Below are 12,167 nucleotides of genomic sequence, written 5' to 3' on the forward strand. Positions count from 1 at the left end.
ATTTTAATTGCTTGCCGTTCTCTATTTTTCATGAAAAAAGTACTAGTACTGTCTGACCACGGATTGTATGGAAAGACAAACATCCGTTTTACATCCGGAAATGGACGAATCTATTATTTTTTAGCGATGCCAGCTTTTGCAGAAGCAGAGTCTCATTCAGATGAGCGGAATACCGGCATCAAATTTTTACTTTCCCCCCTCATTCAGATAGATTCGTCTTATCTGGACGTTTGAAAATTCCATACAATCTGTGGTCGGACAGTAAGTGAGTAAAATAAATATCTTTATGCATAAAAAGTAAAAGACAAACTAGCGGCAAGACAAATCGGTAAACGATTTCTGACACCTAAAGGCAACTGCAAACATTATATTTCTTAATCCTGCTAATTGATGCATTAAAAGTAACGATTCTGGAAAAAGTAATTCTAATAACTGCAAACAACTGGAATAAATATTACTTACTCCTTGCACGCATTGCCCTATCGCACAAAACTGCCATGTTTGCGCGTCTTCGAGATCGAAAAGAGCTGTTGATGTTTGAAATCCACAAGGAGGAGCTTGAATATAAATGTAATAATAGTGTTGATAGCTATTTAGATAGATAGATCGATTGTTAAAACACAGGAAATAAAAAATGTATGAAAGATGCAAGAAAATTGTTATCGTGCTATACAATTCAGTACTAGTTGATTAATTGTCCTTATTTTTAAGTTTAATATAATATGTATAAAAACCTATATCGGTGGCGTTCATAGTCCGGGTGTCAACCGGGGACAAATTTGTGGCGTAAGCCCCCCCCCCCCCCCTTACTTCCCTCTCACCTCCAGATTTTCTTTTTTTTTTTTTTTTAATTCTTCACGTAAACATGAAATTTGTGCAACTTACCGAAACTACTCCCGTACCAACTCATGACATATAGTTTTGTCATGAAACGATAGCTCAAATTAAAAGTATAAATTACGAGTACGAATGTAATTTGAGTAAAATTTGCCTTAGACGCACATGGCTTCGCTCCCTGATCGTAGTGACTTGGCGACTTTGGCTACAAACAATAAAGTTGCGAGATCATTCGTTTACGTTTTAAAGCTACTGTTAATGTAATGTATTGTATTTTTTGTTTATTTGGCGGAATATTTCAATCTGCAAATAATTGCTTTTCGTTTTTAAAGAGTTTCTAGTCATTTTTGTTGAAGGATGTTTATTTTACATCGGGAGGGGGAGGGAGATGATTTTCGCTTATTCAGAGAACTGTTTTTACCTTTATCATTTTTTTAAACGATATCCTTTCGATTCTTTCGTTGTGTTGTTGATTCCTTTGATGTTGCAACGGGATTTCCCGTTTGTTCTAGATGGGTAGTTAGTTTTTTACTCTTAATATCTGAGGACGCTTTTTATCGTTTGAGTATGGCTGACGGAACAAGTCATCACGTACGGGAGGAAAAATAGTTAATAAAACAACTGTTCAGTGGGCATTAGATAAATCAAGTTGCAATAAATATATTCATTCTGACAAAAGCAGCTTAAATCATTTTGTTTTTACTAATATTTTTTCAACAAAACGGTTCAAACACTTGATAGTTTATTGAATTTTTTTAACTTTTCAATTTACAAAGCTTGAACAGAACAACGTCTGTCGGGTCCTCTAGTTTTATCTATAAAACATAATTTATGATGTGTTGGGGGGAAAACTTCAAGATTCAAGTGTTTATATTTTTTACAAATTATTAAATCTACTTCGGGTGTCACCTCCCAGATAGGAGCCACCCGGGTGGACGCTCCCCTCCTGTCGCTCCTCCACGTAGTAACGTCCACTATACATTTATATACATACATAATTATTAATATTACTACCCTACTTCAGTAAATGAAAAATCCGTAGAATGGAACTTATGAACTAAAATAACAATACTGCCCTCCTAACCAATGAAGTCGTCCCTAAAAATGTTACATTTATCTAAGCATTTTACAGCTATCTGTTGTCGCATCCTTGGTTCGCAACAAGGACAAGTGATTCTCAACCGGTGAAACATGTCCTTCGAGGGGGAGGGAGGGGAGCGCTTTCCGAAGAAGGAGCTCTTGCATTGTAGCGGTTTAAATTTTTGGAAACTTTAGGCGACGAAATTTTTTCGGTGACACTTGGCCACACTTTCCGTTGCCCGAAGACGTTGACGAACATGATGGAAATTATGTAAGAAGCAAGATAGTTGCATTAAGTCTCTACTAATTATTTTCCATACATACTTTGGGAGCCCCTAACAAGTTGGGAGACATGGGCCGGGCACGTACTCTAAATGCTCTCCCGCACATCATTCCTTGAATGTCACCAAAAATCATCCACACCAAAAGTCACATGTCAACTTAGCTACATTGAGCACAGTATGAAAGTCAGGAACCTTACTTTCTGCGTTCTTCTTTAGAAGAGCTGTCAACTGTGCAAATCGTCCCGGCGTCATTGCAAGAACTGGCTTCCTCATTAAGTCCCTGCTTTGACAAGACATGGCCTTATCTATGCTCTCCTGCATTTCTCTCTCTAAGTAGGCAGATCTTGTAGCAAAACTCCACTCTGCTAATATCATAAATATTATGACTACAAAAGATATATCCATGATGTTTCTAGTCAGATGAACACGATATGAGTTAGTGTTACTTTATATCAGGTATAAACTGGAAGGAAGAAAAATACGGTGAGTTATTACTTTCTTCATGGAAAAGTTAAATCAAAATTTATGCCCAATTCATTCCAAATTTTTTCCTTCCTCTGGTTCTACCGTCCCTCTGAGAAATAATCTGTTTTGTGTGGCGACTAAAAAATTTCCTGGCTCCCTAAGATTTTATCATTTTCGTTGGACTCGGAACATAATATCTTAGCAGTTTAAAGTGAAAAAAAGCAGTATTTAAATTTAAAAAAGAGCGAAAGTCTGATACATTTGCCATGTTTTGCAAAATGAAAGGGGAATTAAAATGAAAACAACGCCTGAACCTGCGTTTCCATCGTACAATGGAAAGTTCTCCACGTAGTTTGAGAAGAAATATTCGAGTCTGGTCAAGACCAACGTCTTTTGATCATCCCTTTTTAAACGCTGCACGAAAAATTAAACATTTGGTTACCAAATCTTAATTTATAAATTAATCCATTTTGTTATGTCCTGTAGTACTCGTCTGGGAGGGTGGTGGTGGTGTCGAGTAAATAGGAAGAACTATACACATCGATGTGTGTGCAAATCACAGTCGGCCAGCTCCTTTATGTTGCCGGAGTACAGACTGATGTCGATGAGAGAGAATGCCCCTAGACGAGCCAAAGATCTTAAAATAGCAGGGCACCCAAAAGTATGATTTGGAGTGAGTGAGACATCATCACAGTTACTGCACAGACGGAAGGTTCTATTGCCATCTCTCTGGATCCTCACACCTCTAAAATGATCAGCTCTATGGCGGGTGATCATTTTTGGGCGTAAATAATTTTATTATGTAAACCCGGCTGATTTATAGTAACCCTACGTGAATAGATGTTTCCGCACTCTTTGTTTAGATTTGCAAAGAAAAATGCCTTTCTCGCAGGCGCTGGAGCCAAAAATTGACGCCAATGAAGGAAGATCGCCAGATTCCCAATTATCGAAATATCCCCATAGTTTTAGTAAGATCTCAATTTGCATTTAATATCACAGATCAGGATGAAAATACCTTCCGCAGACTAACAGGCAGAAGTCCGACCTTCTCGTAGGCAATGGCAACAAATTGTCCATGGGAGATTATTTAAGTCTGGGAGAGTATTATCATGAAGCCATCACTTGGTTCGTTTCCAAAAATATTTCGGCCAAGCTAATCAAAAGAAAGTACTTTTCTTCTTGTCAAACGTTGCCAGAACTAATTTTTCCGAAATTTGAAATTTAACGTTCAATTTGAAGCAAAACAAAACATTAAACAAAACTAAAAGTTACATTATAATGAAAAACACTCCCCCAAATAATTAAACTAAGCCATCAAACTATAAAATTATCAGTCGGATAAAAAAAACTAACTAATAATTTTTACATAACCTGATAACGTCACATATCATACTCAGATTGTCTGCCAACTTAGCAGAGTACACGATGAGCCATAACTATGAAGAGACGGAGTTATTACAAACGAAACTCTATTCCAACTTAATAGACAATCGCCATTATGAAACCTTCTTTAAAAATGATTTAGTGTTGCCAAGCAATAATAAAGAAATATATATAAACAATATAGTGCAACTTTAACACCCGACCTTATGCTTAGTGTTTCTTCTTTTTGTAGCTCTGAATTCTAAATCAGTCCCATTTTGTTACTACATGGCTGCCGAGGTTCCAGGCGGACGCCTTATCATTTTGGTCAACGAGACACTCTCCACCCTTTAAAACTGCCACACTTAGATTGCAACGATTCCGAGCGGGCCCCCTTAAGAGACGGGCCTCTAGTTTCCGACTAGGATGACACGGCCACTCATCGGCCCTGTTAGTTACACAGATTTAGAAGCCTAAGGCCATAAACTGTCTCAGTAAAAAGATCAGCTAATGGTAGCTCAGTAGGAACTCGCTTTACAAAAATTTCTTCACTCGTTACCATCTATCCCACAAAGAAATGTCTAATCTGAATGTGTTTTGTTCTTTTATGGTATTGTCCTTGGTCCTGAGATAATCTAACTGCTACCTCGTTATCCACTTGAAGTTCAGACATAAGTTTCAGATTTGTTATTTCCTTGAACAGTCTTTTTATTCAAACTAATGCTCTGGCTAATATGCAGCTGCAGCTATTTCCGCTTCTGTAGTAGAAGTTGTACAGCATTTGCCACCATAGGCGTCGGAACCGGGGGAGCTGGGGGAGCTTGAGCTCACCCTGGAATATTTCAAACTCAGCTCCCCCGAAAAAATTCTCGCACTGCAGTTTTTTGTCGTACAGAAAGTCTGTCGGTTTACTTTCTGTCGGTTTTTGTTTACCTCAAACGCGATTTCAAAATGTGATCTTTCTTTTTCTAAGAATTTCCGCCCAATAAGCAACAAAAGCAGGGGACAGTCGAAGTGGTCAGCGCACTCGAGTCCACCTTTACCCTTTTTCTCAATGTTTACACACCTCTTGATTCCCGGAAGAAAAATAAAAGAATTTTAAACAAGGTATCTGGCTGCTGAAAAGTGGGTTTTGCCCCGCGGCCTGCAAAAATCAGTACCAGTACCGATGGGGGCTTGCTCCCCACTTTGAGCTCGTGTTTCGGGAGCGCATCGCAATTTAGTTCATATTCTTATTAGTTTTGTCTCGCATGCCGTTTGTTTTGTCGCGTGATCACAAAAAGGATGGAGAATCAGTTTGTCATATAAATATGAAAAATATGGAAGGTGCTACAGACATAACTATAAAACAGGTAACTAAGGTAAGCAACTTGTTCAAATCAAATAATTTCAACTTTCCAGAAACTTATCTCATTTTAAGATATCTGACTCCTTAGGCACAATGTAAAGAATTTCCAGCGGAGTCCTTTAAAACTGTTTGATTAAAATTAACTTGCAAAATTTAATGTAAAAGTTAAACTAAAAGACCAAGTGGTCGTGTTCTTTATTCATCGCAATTACCTACATTAAAAAAAAGAAAAAAAAATGAACGCGTGTAGGGGGGGAGCCCCATTTACAAACAAATTTATTTATTTATTTATTTTTTAATCCGTCGTTTATTTCTCTCTTTTATCATTTTTCGCTCCATCATAAAAAAATAAACCCTGAACAAAGAAAATTCTTTAGAGATTTCCCAAAAGTCTAATTATGTAGTTACAAAACAAGAAACAGTCCTAAACTAATTTTCGAGGAGTCATGAAAGTACATATATTTCGGATTTAAATTCTATGTTTCGATCAAAAGGTACCATCAGATCGCAAAAATGTCATTGTTCGATGATCTATCGAAACCGAAAGTAATCTGTTGCCAGATAGAGAACCCGTAGTGCCCGAAATAGATATTATTCAAACAAATTATTTATTTATTTTTTGAAGGGAAATATTACAAAAAGAAGGAACATAAATTAGTGGCGTACTCAGAAATTACTTTTGGGGGCGCAAATCATTGCTGTGATAAAAAGCGCAATTTTTAGAACTATCCAGCGGTAAAAAATTTAAAAAAAAAATAAAATGTGCCCATTACTTTGTTTTCTTTTAAACCGAAAGGGATAGATTTTTTAATGAAGGTATAAAACTGCAAACATAAATATCATTCAAAGAATACTAAAGGTATTTACACTACAGGAAAAAAAATCACATAAATCAAAATCGGTGAAATCTTCACTATTATGATATTCTTAAAATCTTTCAATGATTATAAAAACAGGTACTATGTAAAAATTAGCTTTAAAAAGTGCGAGTTTATTGCAATGAAAAATTTTGAACATAATACTTTACGAAGTTAGAGTTATTCATGTTTTTTTCTTTCCTAATGTTACGATTTTTTTGTCACTTACAGATATATTTTCATGCCAAAATTGTAACTTTTCATTTATTATTTTTCATTTATTAAAAAACACCTACAATATTTTATATAGTTTCTCCCAAAGACTTTTACTAAAATTTATCTGAACAATAAAATATATAACGAACACTTTATTTTAATAAATTTCCAACGTTCTGTTTCTCCACCCTCCTATTTCATCTTTTTCCCTTTTTCTAGTTCTCAGAAAATAAGAGAGTCTTCTAATGCCACGCTGCCGAAGTCCTCCCTTTCCTTCAAAATTATTACTGAGCGCCTCAAATTTTGTTTTCGGGGCTCGGTTCCCTGAAAATTTCCGAAAGAGAGTCCCTGAATACCTTGTTCTCCAACAACATGGGAATTTAAATAATATTCCCTTTTTGGGAATTCAATTTCAAAAAATTCTCGGTCCCTAACCAGGGCTTGATTACCTCACAGGCAATTAGGCCTGGGCCTGGAGCCCCATCTTCCTAAGGGGTCCCAAATTATTGAAAGAACTATGCATAGCAAATTCAACTATAGGAAAAAAAATCCATGTATTTTTAAAAGTCATAATAAAAAAATAATGACTTTTTATTTAGAAAATAACTTTCTTAAAGGAGAATTTTTATTAATTCTGCCAGTAGCGAATTTACCATGTCACAATTTCGAGTGCCCCGAAGGGGATTCGTGAATGCATATGATAAATAATTTATAGTTCTGGGGGCCCCCGAAAATGCATTCCGACAGGGATAATATAGTCTTCAGGGAGCCCTGAAATTATTGTAGGCCTAGCTCCTCAAGTTTTGTTAGTCGGGACCTGTCCCTAACGCTGACAAATATCATCCGCAGTAGCGTTTTTTAGAGATTACAATTTCGAAAAAAAAAGTAGAAGGAACCTTTTCTGATAACACCAATGAAGAACGCGCAGTCTAGGACAATTTTGAAAAATTATCAGAGTAGAGCTCTAGTACAGCCTTTTCCCCTGACATCATAGAAGATTGCCTACAATTACGATTTTGGAACTTCAAATTTGAAATATTGGGAGGGAGATGTAAATCGATTTGAAAATTCGATCGAGGACAATCCCTCAAGTCATATTAGTTTCACTAACGTCAAGAAATATGGTATATAATCCGTTTTAAGGACATTAATTTCGAAAATTTTTCAGGGAAGTTTATTCGAACCTTTTCTCCCCTTAACATTCCAAAAGTCGCTTAAAAACTCGTTTTTAGAACAAGAATTTTGAAATTTTCCCGGGGGAGGGTCCCCCGGAACCCCTCTTTTTCTACGTGCTCATCTTCGAGTACTGACCAACCCCCTTTCAAAACTAGAGTTTTATCACCTGATTCTCTCCATATTCAATGTATTTATTAAATATAATTGAAAATTTTGCTGGGAAAGAGAAAGAGAGAGAGAGAGAAGCTCTACGAGAAGGTAATTTCTTATGGGGAAAAATTGAAGTGCCCCCCCCCCCAAATTATTTTCTGGTTGCGGCATAATATATCCCAGCTCCCCCTACTTCCACCAAGTTCCTACGCCTCTGTTTGCCACCATGATATTGCTCCACCAGCATAAACGCAAACTATAATTTTGGTTGAACACCCTGTTGTGGTATCTCCTCCATTGTCAGCATCACTAGCTTCCAAGAATGCCGTTCTTCCAAACTGATTTGTATACTGATCCTTTATCTAATGTTCCTTAAAAGTATCAGAATTTCTTTGAACTATTTGCAAATATTTTTACCCATATACTTAGGAGGCTCCTTTTATAAGACCCATACCTTACTTGGTCCTTCTAAAAGCCACTTCTACCGCATCAGCTATGTCTGGTCAAGTCCCTGTCATGATATGCATTAGAGCTCCTACGGCTTGCCTATAGGGAGTTATTGTCTCAGTATTCACTACTCTACTTTCCTGGATTGAAGACTCTCTTTGATAATGGGTTCAGACACTTGATTGCAATGACTTATACAAAATCTTTCTAAAACTTTCTTCGTGCAGACTGTTTCAAATAACTTTATAAGACCATCTTCTTAACGATCTCAAACCCTAATAAGTATTCCGCAGGTTTGGTTGTTATTTTGAATTATTTCTTCCGATCTCCGAGAAAATTTTCAAAGTGTTTTTTACTTGTTGATGCAACCAAACCATCGTCAACATACAGAACTATTTGCTTCTTCTAATAAGCAAGCATGGATCTGCTTCATTTCATACAAAACCAATTTTAAGCAAATAATCTCTAAAATACTTGTTTCTGCACTATGCTCATTACCATGGTAACGCGGTAGTCACAAGCACCAAAGTCCTTATGGTGCTTGTTTTTGCACCTGGACTGAAGGTAGTGACGTGTTTTCCACCCAGAAAAACCAAGCAGAGCTTGGTTACCCCAAAAATAATTATACTTTTTCATTTGAATGTTCATAATTGACAGGAAGTATAATTAATACTTCCAAGTTTCATACTTCATACAAATTTTTTTCTTATATTGAATTTCACTGAAAATAAGTTTTAAAAAAATTATTAGTCACTCAAACGATGATTTCCTCGGAAAACATATCCCCAAGAAAAGGAAAGAGAAAACCACTCTGCGAGAAGTCGAACCCATGCGCGAGAAGATATGAAGGGGTGCTGCTATGACAACACACGGTCGTCGTGCTTTTGTCCAATGATAAGAGACCGCTGATAGCGCTTCTTCAGATTCGAAACCAAGCAAGCAGTTCCATGCATGGGGAGATTACAGGAAGTAAACAGAATTCCGAAATTGGCTTTTTTTTTTAAAGCCAAATTCGGGAAATTTGACTTTTTCTGAACTCGTCTGGTTTCTTGGCTTTTTTTTTTTTTTTTTTGGATTTCGTATAATTTTAAACAACATTTTGACAAAAGATGAAGTTTTTTAGACCAGGATTTGTTTTAAGTTCTTCATACCTTCTGAAAAGTTTTATTTGATCTTTTTTAACCGTACTTCAGCTTTGTGATGACGAATGTTTTTGTCTTCGCAATGGTAAGGCGATGGCTTTCGGTCGCTGGAGTATTTATTGCTCCAGATGACCGATAGATGTTCCTTATGGCAGAATGCTGATCCGTGTTCTTAAAATATGCAAATACTTTAGACAGGGTTTCTCACTCCATAAAAGTGGTGGCGCATCTTCCAAATGAAACCTGTTGCTAATATGCATTCTTGATGATTTTTTTGTAATTAATCACTAATATATATCGTAATATAATCGTGTTTACTGCATAAAACGAGTTCTATTCATCATGACAGTTACTAGAATTAATACTCTTTACTCAGAGGAAATAGATGTACTGCAGGAAAAAATGTTATCTCTACATGTTTTGTGGAAGAAAGTGGTCAATAGGGTAAATGGTCAGAAATCAATAAACAGTTATATATTTGAAATAAATGAAAGAATGAGGGTAATTTTTTTATTTTAGAATTTAGCATTTAGGAACATTATTCCGAATTCAAAATTTTCTAACTGGCAGTATTTTATGTAGTGAAAAAAATTCGTTTTATGTACGTATGAAACATTTTAAAATCTGAACACCTCTTTTAACTTCTATGCAAAAAAATTTCTGTTAATATTTTTAGTAGATTGGTTGTGCAGGCAGCATCCTGAATGTCTCTAGAACACGTCTTCATAAACAGCTAAGCTGGAATCATTTAAATATTTTAGAATAACTTAAGTAAGATGAGGTAAAGTGGTCATAGGTTAAGCTTAACATATATCCTTCATTTAAAATAATTTAATCTTCACTTATAAGGCAGATATCAGTTAAATTTTGAGTTTACTAACCATTTACTGTTTTTAAGGTAAACTGAACTAAATACAACTGAGTTGAAATTTTACATAGCATATCGATTGAGTTAAAGCAACATTGTAATTCCTACCGTATTTGAAGAGAAAAAAAAAACAGACTTTTTTTCTACTACCACAGGTTTCAATTTATTCTAGTAGAATAATTTATGCCACCCCTTTCCTTCTCAAAAAAAAAAAAAATGATGTTTTAAATATCAATAAAGATTAGAAATGTATAACTAGAAGTATTTCGCATACATTGAATAAATAAAACGTGATCTTCCCTATTGTTTCTTTATTAAATAATACATTTTCGGAACTCTATTTCAGTGTAATATTTTCTTATTATGTAATTTAGGTAGTTTAGACATTATTCAGACGCTATCTTTAATATATTCCTAAAGAAATAGACCATTGCAAATTATCACACCTTACCAGATGATATTGATGAAATCCAGAGTGAAATATGATTAACATTCTTGGTGAACCAACTTTTGATCATAACTGACCATCAAAAATTTATTTAAATAAAATCAACTTTTTCAACAGAACTAGGTGTGGTGAGCATTTAAAAAATTACGGTTATTTAAGATGGTTTTGGTGGATCATTTTTTTTTACCATGATCACTTAACCCCGCCCTAGGTCACTAACACATGAAAAAGGAACTGCCATTAAGCTATTTAAAACAATGTTTTTCTTCCGAAAATTCAGTGCAGCGTGTTCTTTATTAATGTATTGTAATGTAAAATAACGACAAAAAAATTTTGAAGTTTTAAAAGGGTCCGGGATCCAAAAATTAAAATTTGCAATTTTTTTTCATCATTTAAAAAACTTTTTCGCTTTTTTTCTGCTTAAAAGGACGTTTGAATCGTGTTTTTATCTTAATTAGAACGAGAGATACAATAATTTTTGTTGCATGCATTTAGCTAATATTATATTGAACTTTAAAACATTAAACGCGTTTTTCTCCATGATGAAATTTTTCCCGATTTTTTTTATTCAAACTCTTATAAGTCAAGAACTGATAAAGATAAAGTAATGAAATTTGGAGCATATCTTTTTCAAATAGTTTTCTTTAATCTTTATTCGGCAAATTTGAAAAAAAAAAGTTTACTGCAAAATACGTGATAAAAAAAATATTTTCGAATTCGTCTTCAAATATTTTCTATTTTAATTTAAGAAATATTTCATTTAATCGCCGAATAAAAATTAAAACCAAGAATATTTTGAGTTTTAGCTATTTAAAGCAAACAGATTAAAAAAATAAATAAAAATACAAATAAATTTAAATATTTTTTTTAAAAAACGTTTTTTTATTTGCTTATTAAAAAATGGTAAATCAGTGCAAAAAATTCAAAACCTTAAACTGTTTGATTTTTTTTTTTCAAAATGTGTTCTGTACCCTCTTAAAAGGAATGCATTTATTCATTATTTACCTAAATTGAAAAACCTGTATTTTATCACCACTTTATCCCACCAGATCCTATATTAAAAAAATAACGTCAAAGAAATTGTGAAAGGAAGTCCGTGGCGTGACCTACATCCAGCAGTCTCCATTGCACCTGCAGCCTTGAAATTTTGTACAAAATTACTTCCAATTCTATGGGTATTACCTTTTTTTTTTTAAATGTTAAACCTCGAATTAGTTTTTTTTAATTAATTTATTAAGCTAAAATTTCGCGTAAATTGCCAATTAAATGAATGAGACATTTCTCACACTCCTCAACATTTCATGTCTTTCGAAAAAGTTTCTTTTTCTGCATCAAATAAAGCTTCTTCTAACTTTCTCAATAAATTAGAAATGTTTCAATTTTAACACAAAATATTAGGGGCACCCCCTAAATATCCCAAAGACCCCCAAAAGAAGAGCCACCCCCTCAAAGAGAAAAATATCCCTACCCCCTTTAAAAATTTCAAT

The sequence above is a fragment of the Uloborus diversus genome, unplaced genomic scaffold (genome assembly GCF_026930045.1).
Source record: "Uloborus diversus isolate 005 unplaced genomic scaffold, Udiv.v.3.1 scaffold_11, whole genome shotgun sequence".
NCBI classification, from domain to species: Eukaryota; Metazoa; Arthropoda; class Arachnida; order Araneae; family Uloboridae; genus Uloborus; species Uloborus diversus.